This window comes from Bidens hawaiensis, unplaced genomic scaffold, assembly GCF_021521415.1.
Source record: "Bidens hawaiensis isolate Kalapana, Puna unplaced genomic scaffold, B.hawaiensis_p1.1 tig00018781_1, whole genome shotgun sequence".
Classification (NCBI taxonomy): domain Eukaryota; kingdom Viridiplantae; phylum Streptophyta; class Magnoliopsida; order Asterales; family Asteraceae; genus Bidens; species Bidens hawaiensis.
This window is the reverse complement of record NW_027492853.1, coordinates 381,971-399,726: the sequence shown is the minus strand read 5'-3', so window position 1 is coordinate 399,726 and position 17,756 is coordinate 381,971. Positions and strand designations below refer to the sequence as shown.

General features: G+C 31.8%; 1 pseudogene; it reads left to right on the top strand.

Annotated features, from left to right (window-relative positions):
• Positions 1-777: 777 nt before the first annotated feature.
• LOC143557045 (uncharacterized) overlaps positions 778-17,756 on the top strand; it is a 32,206-nt pseudogene continuing 15,227 nt past the window's right edge.

The window sequence follows — 17,756 nt, the reverse complement described above, 5'->3', positions numbered from 1 at the left end:
CCGCTTGGCGTGACATATGCAAGGACCCTGCCATGTGGAGGGTCGTTTATTTGAACACATGGCCATGGCCATGTAAAAAATATATAAGAGCTTTACATTAATACAAGGATAAAGAATAGATGAAAGTTATTTAGGCCATGAGGTATACTCTAACCTATTCTAACTCCACATAAGCTCCACATCACTCATTTTTTCTCTTTCACTCCATGTCATCCAAAGGAAATGGTTTAACTCATTTAACTTCATCTCTCTCCTATTAATATTTAATTTAAAATCAAACATTTAGTTTAATTACCAAAATAAATAATAACTAAACAATTAGTAATTAATACATATTTAATGCATATTGTTCATTTTAACACGTTAGAAGCATAATCCATGAGCCATTTTAACACACTTAACACAAGTGGGGAGTGGTTTAATCCATCTTTAAAATGTCACGTCATGTTAACCCATGTAGATGTTAGAGTATACCTCATGGCCTTACGTAGAAAGTCACCACAATATGATGTATTCATAACAATTTGGGTATTTTCTGAATATAAAACACATTTCATTGTCTATTATATTTTCTTTAAATAAACACAGCATTTTTATAATATTCAAATCTTTGATTAATAGTTAAAAAAATCATACCTTAATTATGGTGCTTAAATAAAGACATTGACTTTACTTCACTTCAATAAATCCAGATCTATGCCCTTAAGATCTCCGATAATTGTAGAACTTAGTAATCAATGACTCTGAGATAGAAGAGAACCAAGTAGCCAAAAAAAAATGAACCAGGCAAGTACAGGCTCTGATCCTGCAGCTCTCAGAATTCCCTTAAACTATGATCAGCAGCAACACAACCATATTATCGTTCCAATTGCTCATGTATCCGAGTCACCACACGCATCGAACCTACCACGTTTAGATCTAATTCAAGGTAATTTAAATTTCTCAAGTACTAGGAGCTAGCAGCTGGTGGTTAATTATTTTCAATGTTAATAACATTGTTTAAATTGTAGGAAGTAGAGAAAAGTACATCAAGGTTGGTGTTCCACTTTATGAAGCAGCAATCAAAGGAGATTGGAAGGCTGCTAAAGTGTTTCTTGATAAGCAACCAGATCTTATACATTATGCTATCACCCATAATTATGAAACACTGCTTCATGTGGCGGTATCAGCAGAAGCCACCAAGTCTGTGGAAGAGTTTGTGATTAATCTAGTAGATTTGATGGGTGAAAAGGATCTGGAACTGCAGAATAAAAGTGACAATACCGCACTCTGTTTAGCAGCTGCGGCGAGAAATGTAAAATCAGCAAGCATACTGGTGGAAAAGAATCCAAGATTAGTAAATATCCCTGGTAATAATAGAATGATGCCACTCTATATGGCTGCTTTATTTGCAGAAGGTGATATGGTGAGGTTTCTTTATGATAAGTCTAACAAAATGACCGGAGAACTTTGGTCACATGAGAAACGGGGTTGGGTCCTACAAAAATGTGTCGAAACTGATATCTTTGGTAAGTACTTATATTAGCTGTTATCTACTTATCTATGTGATAGACTTATTTTTTTACTAGGTTAGTGGCCCGTGTAAGGTAAATTTAAACATATATGATTGTTTATTTAACTAAGTATAAAATTATGAATTTACGTGTAAATATGATTTATGTAAATGTTAGGTTTTTTTGTAATTAGAATAAACTGGATGAATATAAAGTTATCAGAATTGTAGGTTCACTATTTAACAATTTAATATACTTGCTAGTAATTTCTTATTAGGTATATAAGATTAGAATATCACATAATCAATAGACGGAAAAATTTTTATGGGCAATTAAAATATAATATTGAAAAACATTAAGTTACAAAATATAGTGAAATAAGTTATTGGTCGGGTAATATATGAAAATGCATTATATTGTGAAGAAGCTTAAAATGGATGAATAGCATATCAATGTCAATTGTCTTATATGGTGAAATGACTTTGGATTTTCTATTTGGCTGTTTAGTAACATAATTTAGTAATTATAAGTAATAAAAAATACAGTTTACATCCATGTTATTAGCTGACTAATTATGGATGGAATGGCGTATAAAAACATATTTAATTTTAATTTAAAATTACTTAATTAAATAATTGTTAAAACTAGTAAGAATCTATGTGAACATGTTAGAATGGTGTCATGTGTCCAAATAGTTTTGTTTTAATATTAAAGTAAGATTCCACAAGTTTCGTGACTTAGCTTCTGACCAATCAAGGAGCAACACGTCTCACCCGTAAACTAAATTTAGCCTACCAAATAACACACTGGCTTAGCTTACATGTAAATTTAGCATATACTTCCAAATTTTTACATAACTTTTAAATTGTAGCCTACACTTTCAAATTTTGCCTATAGATTAAGTTTAGCATACACAAATTTGACACAGATTAAATTTAGCCTATCCTTTCAAATTTTAGCCTATGCTATTAAATTTGAAAGCGCATGATAAATTTGAAGACGTAGACTAAATTGGATTGAAGGCGTAGGCAAAGGAATAATATAATGGGTAATCATATGGTGTTTGGCTTTGGAGTTAGCAACAGTAAACAGACTTAGATACATACTTAAGATAGGATCCAGCAATTGAGGATCGAATCAACAATGAATGGGATTGCAACGAAGAATGATCGATGACAAGAATAGCCGTATTGGTTGGGAAATAGGAACCAGCCAAAGCGAAAGCAGCGATCCAATTAAAAAAAAGGATTCTTAGGGAGAATCCCAGGCACAGCACCATGTTGGATATTGTTAAATGACCAAATTAATGGTTCTAATTTATTACTCACTAGTATACAAAATATGCGTAGCTATAACATCACACTATGTTTATAATATTAATAGCACAATAGGTTCATAATCTAACATATGCATATATATATATATATATATATATATATATGATTTACTCATCTAGCTAGATCATATGGTTTGTGGTTGCTTTTATGATCTATTTGTCGGCAGTTGCTATGTTTCTCTTTACAAATTTATGGTTGGTTCTTTACTGATCAACCTACGTATATAATTTCTCTCATAAAGTGAAGATAATTTTTCTTTCTAGATATTGCTCTAAAAGTAGTGTCTGATCACCCCCGAACTCATGGTCAAGAAGGGATTACTTTCTCATGTTCTTATAGCTTTGGCTCCAAAGACTCATGCATTTGAAGGACCAAAACCTCATATTGTCTTCAGAATCATGAAGTCAAGTAAGTATACGCCCCTTACTTTGAACACGTACACACTTTTTCAGTGAGGACTAGTAGTGGTACATCCTTGATATCATTATGCTTGTGATTTCTCATATTTCACATATATTGTGGATGCCCTTTTTAGGAGTCAAGTTCAAACTTTGGATATATACTCAAATTTGATGATTAGAAACATAAGAAAACATGTATGCTAATATAAATACTTTACAACGGAATTTTGGATTAAGTAGGTGAAGACTAGAAGTTTTGAACACATTCGTGCATTGTTTCTTACATCTTATCCCTTTATAATAGGCCTCTAATCCAAAAAGGGCATTCTCATGAAAATCAAATTTCAAGATCTTTAACGTAGGTTTCATGTACAAACGAGTATGTTCACATATTTTTGTTTGTTTTTTTTCCCAAAAATTACCCATGCATTGTAGGTTAGATTTAGATGATATAACCTACAAATAACTTGCACATGTGTAGTTAGGTTACATCATTATGTAAAGAAATGGATTTTGTTCATATTTGTTTTTTAGTTTCAGATTATTGAGATGATATAACCTTAAACGGATTATAAAATCTCATTAAATTAAAAATTAATCTCACCAAATATTTTATGAAAATTATTATAAAATAGGGATATACTTAAAATTAATATCCTATTTTAAAAATATATATTTATAATTAAGAAAAAAAATTAATAGTAAAAAAAGTGGGTCACGGGTGTCACAAAAAACAGATAGCTTTATTTGTGAAACTCTTTTATCATCAAATCCATCCTAATTATATTATTAACTACTTTACAATAAATATAATTAAAAAATCTAACAAAATATATAAATATTAGAAATGAATAATGTAAAACAACCTCGTAATGCGGGAATAAAAACTAGTATATATATAAACGAAACCTTTAAAAGCTCTCTGGTTGTTCTCTAACTTTTCTCAAGCCACCAGATGGTTTTAATTGTAAATGAAAGCTTCTCATGCATTTGACCCGAATTCACGGGTATGGGTCTCACTAAACCCAGATAACCCTTAAACGGGTTATAACATCTCATTAAATTAAAAATTAATCTTACCAAATATTTGATATGAAAATCCTATAAAATAGGGATATACTAAAAATTAATAATTGATTTTTTTAAAAGATATTATTTATTAATTAAGAAACAATTTTATAGTAAACAAAATAAGTGGGTGAGACCAACTCTGATAGCTTTTAAATCGGGTTATAATATATTATTTATTTGTGAAACCTTTTCATCGTCAAACCTTAAGTACATTATTAACTACCTTACAATAAATTAAATTAAAATTCAAAAAAATATAAAAATATTGAAAACAAATAATGTAAAGAAAACCCGTAATACGAAGGATAAAAACTAATATATATATATATATATATATATATATATATATATAATTGTTTTCTATTATTCATACAATTACTAATACAATTTATTCGTACACTAGAATTGTTTTCTATCTAAAGACATTTTTTTCCAACTCAATTTATCAACATCCATAAGCGAGTAACCTTTTTTTTAATAGTCATCAATACATATTTTTTTTAGTTGACATACCTACAAAAACTATAGTGATGAACAATACAAAAAGTATATATATCATACATATGTGTCAATTAAATATCATTAAATATCAACATTAAGTATACAACGTACTCAAATCATATAACCAATACTAGTTTTTAATTTTAGCAAAAAAAATGTATAATATAAGCAAAAATGTGCAACATACCTATGAATTTCAACATCAATTGTTATATAAACTACACAAAAATATATATATCCTACATGTGGATATTAAATATTAACAAAAATACACAACATACAAAAATGCATAACCTTTACAAAAGCATATAACCTACACTTGTGATTTTGCATAAAAACATATAATATACACATATACATCTAACAAACATATGAATTTCAACATAAACAAGTATATATAAGTTACACGAAAATACATATGATTTACACATGTGTATTTTAAGATATATCATTTAAATGTTTTTTTTTAATATTAAATACACATGTGTAGGCTATTTTCATTTTTTGTAGGTTATATATAATTGTTGATGCAGAAATACAAGTGTAGGTTTATATTTTGTATTTATATTTAATATACACATGTGTAGGATATATGTACTTTTCACGTAGCTTATATATATATAAATATATATATATATATATATATATGGGTGGGGTTATAATAAGAAGTGAAGTGTGTCTAAGAAGTGTAAAAAGTAATATGGTGCGTTAGAAATGTTGATCTGACGGTATATATGAAAAGTGTGTTTATTGTGTGGTGTGTTTTATTTTAGTTGCGGTGTGTTTATTGTGTGGTGTGCTTTATTAGATATAATGGTGAAAACACATTTTCTACACTTCTTAGAAAAAATCTACTTCTTACTATAACTTCGCTCTATAGGGTGAGTACATTGAGGAACTCCAAAAAAGTGGGGAACTCTTTATTTTTTACATGTAAACAAAATACTAAAAAGATTCATTTTTCATGTAAAAGACACATTTTTACATAATCTTTTTAGAGCTTTTTACATATAAACACATGTAGAAGCCGTTTAAAAAAAATATTTTCAGTTAAAAAAGGTAATTTGTTTTATACAATTAATTTTTTTATTAAAATGTTTTCTACATGTATTTATAAGTAAAAGTAAAAAAAATTATGCTAAAACTAATTTATTACATGTGAAATCAAGCTTTATAATACTTTTTACATGTGAAATGAAGAGTTTCCAAGTTTCTCACTTTTTTAGTTCACTATTCAACATGTCCATATATATATATATATATATATATATATATATATATGGAAAGGTTAACGTACAAATTAAATTAACGTGCTAAACGTGAGAATCAAGTAGAGTAATTATATATACAAGTAGAGTAGTTATGTAATTACATTATAGAGTAATTAATTACTCTATGATGTAATTACATAATTACTTTAGTTGTATATATAATTACTCTATTTGATTCTCATGTTTATCACGTTAATTTTATTTGTATTTGATCCAAACCATAAATATAGGGGTGACATCAATTTTTAAACTCCTTTTAAAGAGAAAACTTAAAAAATTTTATAAATTATTTTTAACTTTCTTAAAAAATATTTTATTATTTTTTTTCTTTTATTCTTCTTATATGTTGAAATTGTTTTTTTATTTAAAAAACCCCTTGTGGGTGTAGTGCATATGTGCAATAGTATGTATTGCATAAATGCAATAGTATTGCACAACATGGAATACAACACTATTCCACGTATTTGATACACACTATTGTATATATGCAATATAAAACAATTGTACATATCGAATACACACTATTACGTATATATAATAAAAAATACTGCATATATGCACTGCATCGACTTTTATTTATTTTTTTAGTATAATTTAACACTATTGCACGTACAATACAAACTATTGAATATATGCAATTAAACACTATTGAACATATAAAATACACATTATAACACATATGTAATATAACACTATTGCATATGTGCACTACATGAACATTTTTTTATTTTTTCCTGGTAAAGAGTAACAAAATACAAGAGAGATGAAAGAAAAAAAATGAATTTTTTTAATTAAAAATAATTCTTTAAGAGTTTTTAAGTTTTCGCTCTAAGAAGGAGTTTTCTCTTGATCCTTCCTCTCTATCCCTATATGTGTGTGTGTGTGTGTGTGTGTGAAATCAAATGAAAACTCCTCTTAAAAAGGAAACCAAAAAACTCTTAAAGAATTATTTTTAACTTGTTTAAAAAATAAAATTTTATAGTTACTTTTTTTTTCTATCATTCTTATATGTGGATATTGTTTAAAAAAACAACTTGTCGGTAATTTTGTCATTGTAATGCGCATGTGTAATAGTGTGCATTGTATATATGCAAGAATGTTGTATTGCATATAATTCAACACTATTACACATATTTGTAACATAACATTAACGTACATGTGCGCTACATCGACTTTATATATATATATATATATATATATATATATATATTGAATATAATAAAACATTACTACACATAAACAATACATAAAACATTGAATGTATTCAAATAAACACTATTGAACATAAAAATACATAGTAATACACATGTGTAATACAACAGTAATGCATTTTTTTTTGAGTGAAAAGTAACAAAATATAAGAATAATGGCAAAAACGAAAATTTGAAAATATTTTTTAATTTTTAATTAAAAATAATTTCTTAGTAGTTTTTAGGTTTTCTCTCTAAGGATGAGTTTTCGCTTGATCCTCTCCCAATGTGTGTGTGTGTACTAGTTTTTATCCCCTATATTACGGGAGTTGTTTTATATTATTTTTTTTAATATTTATTAATTTTTTGAATTTTAATTTTTTTTTATTGTATGAAAGTTAATAATACACTTATGATTTGATGATAAATTGTTTTATAAATAAATGAGATGTTATAAACTGGTTTAAAAGCTATATGGGTTTAATGAGACTCAAGACCTATTTATTTTTTTACTATAAAATTGGTTTTTTAATTATAAATAATATATATCTTTTACTAAATAAATCAGATATTAATTTTTAGTATATCCCTACTTTATAGGATTTTTATATCAAATATTTGGTAAGATTGGTTTTTAATTTAATGAGATTAATATTTATTTATTTTTTGAATTTTTGTTTTTTTTATTGTATGAAAGTTAATAATACTTATTGTAAGGCCCCGAACCCGATAGCCCTACTTTAGCGTCGGATTTACTCATAAACACAGTTCTTACAAATCAGAGTTCATTAAAATTTTCGCGGAAACGTTAACTTAAGGCATTCGTTACAAAACATTAAATCTTTTCTTTGATACCATAACACAAAATATTATATTTAAACATTATTTCTTCCATCTTCAAATCCCATCCGTTCAATCCATGCCATGTGCCATCCTCATGCTAACTCTTTGGTCAAATCACCTGCGTGCATACTTAAAGTCAGCTACGCTGAATGAGTTCTAGTTAATCAAGCAAATTATCATACGACCACCACAAGCATTATATACGTATCCGAAGACACATAGTCCACTATCTAACCTGCTCACCTTACCACTTTACCTCTTATTTACCCCTACAGCTTAGCCACTTTAATAACGAATAACGTTATGCCACTTTGCCACGTTAATAACGAATCACGTTATGCCACTTAATAACGAAGTCACGCATATGCTTACCCTACCACGTACTACCGTCATGCCACTAACACCCTTACTAGGCCCTTGCTACTTCTATCACGCCCTACCTCTACTTGTCTACAACACATTTTATATCATTACATCATTTACATAATAATCAATTCATATCACAACATTTACACACTAATAACCACTTGGGGATCATTCCCGAATGACGGTACGCGCAATATCCGAAGATCGTTCGCACACCAACTAACGTTGCCTTCCCTGTCTACACGTGCAATATCCGAAGATCATTCACGCACTAACAGACATCCATTCATAATATATATAAATATATCATATCAACATTATAGCATACACTTACCACTTAAGGTAAGTGTATTCACACTTCACATCGAGTATGCACACAGCCCCGAAAACATAACAAGGAAGTGGGGCTAGAAACTCACCTGAACTCGGTTACGTTCATTGTTTATGGTTATTCCTTTCTTGAGCTGTGCAAGGCTAACTGTATAATAATTACGTGTATCAATTAACTATCGCTACTCATCGTATTTCTAATATAATTATAACCCTCAACGGACGGGGGTCCGGGGGAAGCGCCCCTGGCAGTGGGTTATAGGGGCGGCAGCCCCTAGCAGGGTCTAAGGGGCAGAGCCCCTGGCTAGGGTCGAGCTGCCAGGTCAGCTTGAAAAAAATTTATTTCTATTAACTGTCTTTACACATTTTTCATTACGATTTTAGATTATCATCAGATTCGCTATCACATTTTCTGTAACGAATTAAGCCTAATTCGTTATCAGATCACAGTTTTATTTGTTATCTAGCACATGATCTGATTCGTTATCCAGCTTCGTTGTCCTGATTCGTTAGCTAATTCGTTATCTATTTCGTCATCTTTCATAACGAATTGGACCTTTATAACGGACTGGTCCTTTAACAAACTGAACCCTTAACGAACTGGGGGTTCATTCTTCAGTTCTTCCTTAACGAACTACTTAACGATTTGGAGTTAGTTCGTCATTTATTCCTTAACGAAAGGCTTAACGAATAGTGTCTGCTTCGTTATCTCCCCTTGACGAATGGCATAACGAATTACATTCTAATTCGTTAAGTCTCCGTTAACGAACTAGGTTTAGGTCAGAAAATGTCAAAATATTCCCTGACATTCTCTTAACCTCGTACATCATTTCCGGCCCCGCCTTTCCGGTGCCGTCATCGCCGGAAAACCGGGATCTCGCCGAAAAAACGAGATCTCAGCCGTTTCACCACCGTTTTCACCGTTTTTCGTCCCGTTCGATCCAGATCTGAGCTAGGGTGACCCCTAAGCTCATCTTAGGTTCGGTTTATACTCGAACCACCTGGATCTTATGACTTCAACGGTTTAACGGTGTCGGCTCGTCGTTTCGTGACTAAATCTAACGGGTTTGAGTTCATACAACATAATACTATCATTACCTTGGCTCGGGATCGGTTTTCTATCTTGGTTTCGGCTAGAGAGAGGAAGTATGATGAGAGAGAGCTAAGTGTGTGTTTTGGTGGTGTATGGAATATGTGTAAATGAAATATTTAGGCATGATGAAGGTATTTATATGATGGGTCATGGGCTTGAGCCCATGGTCCATCTTCCTTCCATTTTAACCCAAGTCCATTACCCATATTACTTAACCCAACACAAGCCCGACTCGTATTAGCTCCCACTTTATTTTATTATTTTCCCATTAACCCGAGTAAATTTTCCCACCAATATTAAATAATATAATTAATATTATTTTAGAAATTTCGGGATGTTACACTTATAGTTTGATGATAAATTGTTTCACAAATAAATGAGATGTTATAACCCGATTTAAAAGCTATATGGGTTTGATGAGACTCAAGACCCGTTTATTTTTTACTATAAAATTGGTTTTTTAATTATAAATAATATATATCTTTTTTAAATAAATCAAATATTAATTTTTAGTATATCCCTACTTTATAGGATTTTATATCAAATATTTGGTGATATTAGTTTTTAATTTAATGACATGTTATAACCCGTATAAGAAAAATCTGGGTTGGATGAGACCCATACCCGTGAATTCGGGTCAAATGCATGAGAAGCCTCCATTTAAAAATTAAGCAAATCTGGTGACTTCAAAAAAAGGAGAAGCGACCACATCGCGGCACGTAGGATTTTTATGTTTTCGTTTATATATATATATATACACACACACACACACACACTAGTAGGTGCCCACGCGATGCGGTGAAAACGATAATTTACAACATGGTACTTAACGGTAGATAAATAAAACTGAACCGGATAACAATATAGGGTTTCGGGAAAAATAATTACAACATGTTCATAATCGCCATCCAACATATAATTAATTATCTTATGCAACTTAGTTGCATGGTTTTTCCCTAAATTCAATAGCCAATCTCAATTCTCAACATGTAACCAAAGGCAACATGTAAGGAAGGAGGTTGAACATGTACACAAATGAAATTATACAACTTTTCATATGCTCAAAATTAATTATTTTCATTCAACATTAAATAAACAGTTAAATGTCACTTATTTGATCATGACCAACCTGACCCGAGAAAGCAAAACCCAAGAGCAAAAAAAAGTATCATTTTTTAAACCCAAAATTTGATTAACCAATAATAAACGGGGTCTGTATTTGGATAGTATAAAGTTTACATTATATAAAACCGATTAACCCATCATAATCCAATTTACTAACACCAAAGTCTGAACCTGCATTGTCACATGTCCGTTCGTCTGAGCTGTCAAAAGTAGGTTTTCGACTCTGCAGCCGTCATCACTGGTCTGTGAATCACCAGAACCCTCCATTACCACTTCTTTAAGCACCTTTTTAGCTTTCTATTATTTTCCAACAGCCTCTTCCTTCACACATCCTCTTCGTTCACAGATGCCTATTAGCAAAAGAACATTAAAATTTATATTTATGAACTTCATTTGACAAAAATGTCTTCTTCACTCTTTTTGTTTAAAAGAAGCTGCATTTTTGCTAAATCTTTATCCAAAAAAAATAACCATCTCACACTCCCCCAATGTCATTTCCCGTCATGTGTTTGTTCACCAAAATGTAAATTCATAAAATGGCCTCGTAATATGTCAAACTTCTAAAGAGTGAACACTCCCCAAGTCAATACATTTCATGCATTTTGCACCAATGAATGGAACCAAAACAAGGTCGGTTCAGTTTTGGTTTCGGTTTTTAGTTTTGGTTGCATCTTGGAGAAAATGATCACCATTAATCGGTTTTTAGTTCCGGTTCAGTTTTGGTTGTTTCGTGTCAGTTCAGTTTCAATATATTCGGTTTTTGAATCTGGTTCGGTTCCAGGTTATAGTTTCGTTTCGGTTCAGTTTCGGTTTTATGTTTCACTCGATTAAAGGTTTTCAGTTTTTTATTTCTGTTTTTTGGTTTCCAGTTCGGATTTAGTTGTTTTAATTAATAAATACTCAATATTTTTTAATCAATAAGTAAAATAAAAAACTAACCTTAAGCACCTCAATACCAGATTTTGGTGCTGCAACATCTTGACCAAACTGCCTTGGAATCAATTTTCTGTTTTAACATGTATTCTACTGTTTGACTAAAATACCCTTGCATTTAGTTTTAAATAGTGGATATATATTCACTTGTGGGTAGTTATTAGCTATCACATTTGGTTTTAAACATGCAATTTTATATCAACAGCCAAATTAACAAATTATAAAACTTTAAATTATGCTTACTAAACTATAATACGATAAAGTAAACATGTCGGCCCAAACCATACAGCAAATGACCTGTTGCCCAACTGAACCAACCAGAACTGACCCGCCTACCCTACCCAACCGGTCCTGTTTGGTTTTGGTTAATTCGGTTAACAAAGGGTACAAAACCACAAATTTAACCAAACTTTCAATTAATTCAGTTTTCGTTTAATTCAGCTCGGTTTCGGTTAACTCTTTGGCAGTTTGGCTGCACATGGCATGGCGGGTTCAATGCACATCATGAGATCATTAAGATTGTTTTGCTCAGTTACATCGTGTTCATCAAAACGCTTGTATGTTTAGTGTGTCGAAACAGGTCATGATTAATTGGGTTACCCAAAACATTTTGTGTCCAAATTTTATAAACAACTGATGTCATTTATGATTGAAAATTAAAGTATTGTTTCAATAATTATCATTTTTAAAAGTTATGAGGTTTCATTTCTTTTAAATTCCTTTTGGGCAACCTTTAACTAGCTCAAAACTTATGTAATGCGTTAATGATAAAACATAACCCAATTGACCCAATTCACATTAAAACATGTCAAAATTGTTTCCTCTATTCAAGAACCTTCACTTCCAACTAAATATAATAACTAAAAAGATAATGAATACCTTACCTTCCTTGAACCACATTTTCTCCTCCTCTTGCCCTTGATTTTTAGCCAGAACCCAAAACCGGTAGGCGAAGGCAGGTGGTGGAAGTTTGGAACGTCTGTAGACAGCCACAAATAGCACACAACTTTAGTTACAGTTGCTTGTTTTTAAAAAATACAGTAATAAATTAATATAAATGTTTGAATGTGTTGTATAATTCACCAAACCTTAAAACTTTCATCCTCGCTACAAGCAACTTCATCAACATCATGTATGCGCGTGTATCTTCCCATGGACCCTTGACCCGCTATATAATGAATTTGACCATATCCCGAGCTTGGCCCCATTTGATAGATTGACTGGCTTCATGAAGAATAAATTTAAATCGATGTGAATTGAGATAGAATCTTAGCATTTCATGAAACAAAAAAGCCTGTGAAAAACTGTAAGAAATTTAGAAAACGTGTAAAAAATATAAAGGAATTAGTATGTACATATGTATGTGACATGTCCATATGACCTTTTAGATAATCTTCTAGCTTCTTAATAGTCATGTCAACATCTTCTTAGTTGTTTTTCACAAAACCAATTTCAAGTGGATAATCACGATAGCTGCATAAATGCATGTACATAAGGTTGCAATAAATATCAGTATCATCTCAACATAAATTTCAAATGTTGTTTAATATTCACTCACATGATAAACAAAATCCAACTGTTAGAACAACCAATGTGCCCATCTATGCATTTTCAAACAATCAACAATAAACTTTTATACAAATTAATGAATGTACATAAGGTTTTGTGAAAATGTTTCAATCAACAATAAATGTATTAACCAAAGAAGGATTATAACTTCCTCCAAATATTATTAACAACATCATGGTTTTAAGTTGAGTTAACATAAAAAAAAAAGATAACAATATTAGGTGACTTGTTACCTCATAAATACACTGCTTCGCAAAATAGTAAGTTTATATATGTGCATATAAAACCACCTTTGTAATGTTTTTGCAAAAATTTAGGCCCTCATGGAGAAAATATACTGCACGCAATTAGAAAAACATCTTCATATCAGTGAACTAACTAAAACAAGAACATAAACCAAACTATGATTGCACATATAAACCTAACTGGACATGAAATTTTGATTCTCGCAAACCAAATCTATAGCAAACCGGACATAAAAACCTAAACGGTTAAAACAAATCTAACCCTCAAATTTCATGACATCACCAACCCTCGGGTGGGCAAAAGTGAAATTTCACTAATTTTGACGTTATTTTACTATTTTCGTGAAAATAACGTTAAAAGTGTCGGAAGGTTAATCAGGCATCATGTGGTGTCGTTGATGGCCGAAAGACAAATGTACGTGCACCAATCAGCTGGTGTCCAAATGGTTGAGTGTTATGTGCCTTATGTCTTGATGCAAAACCACTATCGAGCTGGGGGTCTCACCGGAAGCAGCCTCTCTATTTCTATGGGGTAGAGGTAAGGCTGTCTACATCTTACCCTCCTCAGACCCTACCATAGCTTTGCTATTGGTGGGATTTACTGAGTACGATGATGATGACCATCGTTTTAGCTCCATGGCTTGCGTTCACAAACAATAATTAACGGCAGACACAACGTTTGAAATTAAATTAGAATCCGACTAAAAATCATGAATTTAAAATAGAAAAGGCTTAAGAGTTTACCTCAGAAACTTCGATTAATGCAAGGAAAGCCCTAGAAGTTGAATCTGAGCAAGTGTTGCTTTGGTGGCTGCGATGTTTGATGAGAGAGAGAGAGAGAGAGAGAGAGGAGGGTTCAAATTATCGAAGTAGGGTTTGAAAAGTATTTTGAATTGTGAATCCCCTCCAAATCTCCCTTATGCTTTGAGAGTGGTACCTTAAGCTTATTAAGTTGAAAAACTCTTAAATTTAAGAGTTTTGAGTAAAAGACCCTTTTGCCCTTCCTATATGTATTATAATATATATATATATATATTGATGTTGAATTACATATTTAAGTTGAATATTGTGTTGGTTACACGCTTTCTTATGCTAGAAACAACCGTAGGTAATATGTTTTTATGTTGGATTGTATGTTGTATTTTTTTTATATTATAATACAAACATATGCATAGTAATTTTTATGTTTTTTTATCACAATATAACTATGTGTTAGTTTTTGTAGTATGTTAATTGTTGTAAGCCCCTAAGCCCAGTTCCCTACATTGGCGGTTGGATTACTCATAAACATGATTCTATATATCAGAGTGAATAAAAACGTTTTGCAGAACATAAAAAACACCAACCATCATTACAAAACATTTCAAATCTTGTCTTAACATTGTTCAAATTTGTCTTGCAAAAAAAAAACATAACAAAATATAACATTTTAGCATTCTTCTCAAGATGTCAACATCTTCAATCCAATGTCATGTGTCTCCTTCAAGCCAGCTGCTTTAAACTATTTGCATGCGTGCATAATGAAATTCAGCTACGCTGAGCGAGTTCTAGATAATCAGACAACATACATTATGTAAGGCCCCGTTCCCGGTGCCTCACTTTAGACGTTGGATTTACTCATAAACACAGTCCTAAATATCAGAGTTAATTAAAACTTTTGCTGAATAATAATAATAATAATAATAGTCAGCCATTCATTACGAACATTCGTATCTTGTATTTTTAATACATAAATAAAACATAGTATCAAAACATCATGACAAATCTTCGTATTGCCAGCTTCTTCGAATCCTGCCATTTGTCTCCCTCAAGCCAGCTGTCTCAGTCGATTAACCTGCGTGCATACTAAAAGTCAGCTACGCTGAGTGAGTTCTAGTTAATCAGACGACGTACAATACATTCACATACTTACATATGCACATGAAGGTACACACCTTCATATTTACTTACATACATACGTACTTTCATTCTTTCTTTCATAATTACATACATACTTTCATTCATACATATACGTTTTAAAGAGCATTCTGCCCTAGAACCTTCGCCGATATTATTAGGTTCGGTTCCCTACATTCGCCGATATTATTAGGGTCGGTCCCCTACATTCGCTGATATTATTAGGGTTGGTTTCCTACATTCGCCGATATTATTAGGGTCGGTTCCCTACATTGGCATATATTATTAGGGTCTGTTCCCTTTTCTAACCATACCTTTCATCCGTTTTATAATCATACTTACCTTTCTTTATATGATCATACTTTCGTACATAAACATTTCATTACATACTTCCATACATATATATTTCATACTAGGCATACTATATATCACTTTCCCTGTCGATACGTGCAATATCCGAAAATCGTTCACTTACCGACAAGCATTCATTCATAACATTCATACATACTATCACATCAATCATTATAGCATACACTTACCATTTAAGGTAAGTGTATTAACGTTCACATTGAGTATGCACACAGACCCGAAAACATAACAAGGAAGTGGGGCTAGAAACTCACTTGAATGCGGTTACTTTTACCTTTAATGGTTATTCCTTTCATTAGCTGTGCGCGACTAACTGTATAACAATCACACGTATCAATTAACTATCACTACCCATATTGCGTTTCTAGTTTAATAATAACCCTCAACAAACTGGGGTCTGGGGGCAGCGCCCCAGGCAGCGTGGTTCTAGGGACGGCAGCCCCTAGCAAGGTCCAAGGGGCTCCCTGGCTGGGGTCGAGCTGCCAAGTCAGCTTGGAAAAATTTTATTTCCATAGACTATCTTGACACAATTTTTATTAGAATTCTTAATTTTTTATTTTATTGCTAACTCATAAAGTTCGAGGGCTTTTTTGTAATTAATTCATTATTTTCTAAGTACAGGGACCTTTCTGTCATTATTTCAAAGTCTAATTCTTTATACTATTCCTTAACGAATGGGGCTCATTCGTTACTTTCTAACGCGTGTGTTCTTTCATAACGAATTGGTCTGTATAATGAACTGACCATTATAACGAACTGGCCTTTATAACGAATGGCCCTTTATAACGAATAAACCTTCTAACGAATGAGGGTTCATTCGTTATCTCTCCGTAGCGAAGGACATAACGAATTGATTAACGAGTAAAGCTCATTCGTTATTCTTTCTTAACGATTGAGCATAACGAATCGATGTTAATTCGTTATTCTTTCGTTAACAAATTGCTTGAAAATTTTTTATTTTCATTAACCGTTTTAACACATTTTTCAATAGAATTCTTAGTTATTATTTTATTTGCTTAACTCATAAAGTGCGAGGGCTTCTTTGTAATTAATCCATTTTATTCTAAGTCTAGGGACCTTTTTGTCATTCTTTCAAACTTTAGTTCGTCATCCAGTTCTTCATCCAATTCTTTAACTAATGGACTCATTCGTTATTTCTTAACGAATGGACCTTTATAACGAACTAGCCTTTAACGTACTGGCTTTTATAACGAACTGGCTTTTATAACGAACTGGGGTTCATTCTTCAGTTCCTCGTTAACGAATTACTTAACGAATGGCTTAACGAACTGCTTCTAATTCGTTATCTCTTCTTAACGAATGGGCATAACGAATTGCTTGTTAATTCGTTATTTATCCGCTAACGAGCTAGGGTTAGGTAAGAGAATTTCATAAACATTCTCTGACACCCTTTAACCTCGTACCCACATCTCCGACGCCATCATCGCAGGAAACCGGGATCTTGCCGGAAAAGCGAGATCTCAATTGTTTTTTACCATTTTCACCGTTTTTTTTGTCCCGTTCGATCCAGATCTGAGCTAGGGTGACCCTTAAGCTCATCTTTTGATCGGTTTATACCCGATTGCATCCGGATCTCATAAATTTAACAGTTTAGGGTGTTGGCTCGTCGTTTCGCGACTAGATCTTGCGGGTTCGGATCCATACAATATCATACTATCATTACCTCAGGTCAGGAATCGATTCTTCTTCTTTGTTTCGGCTT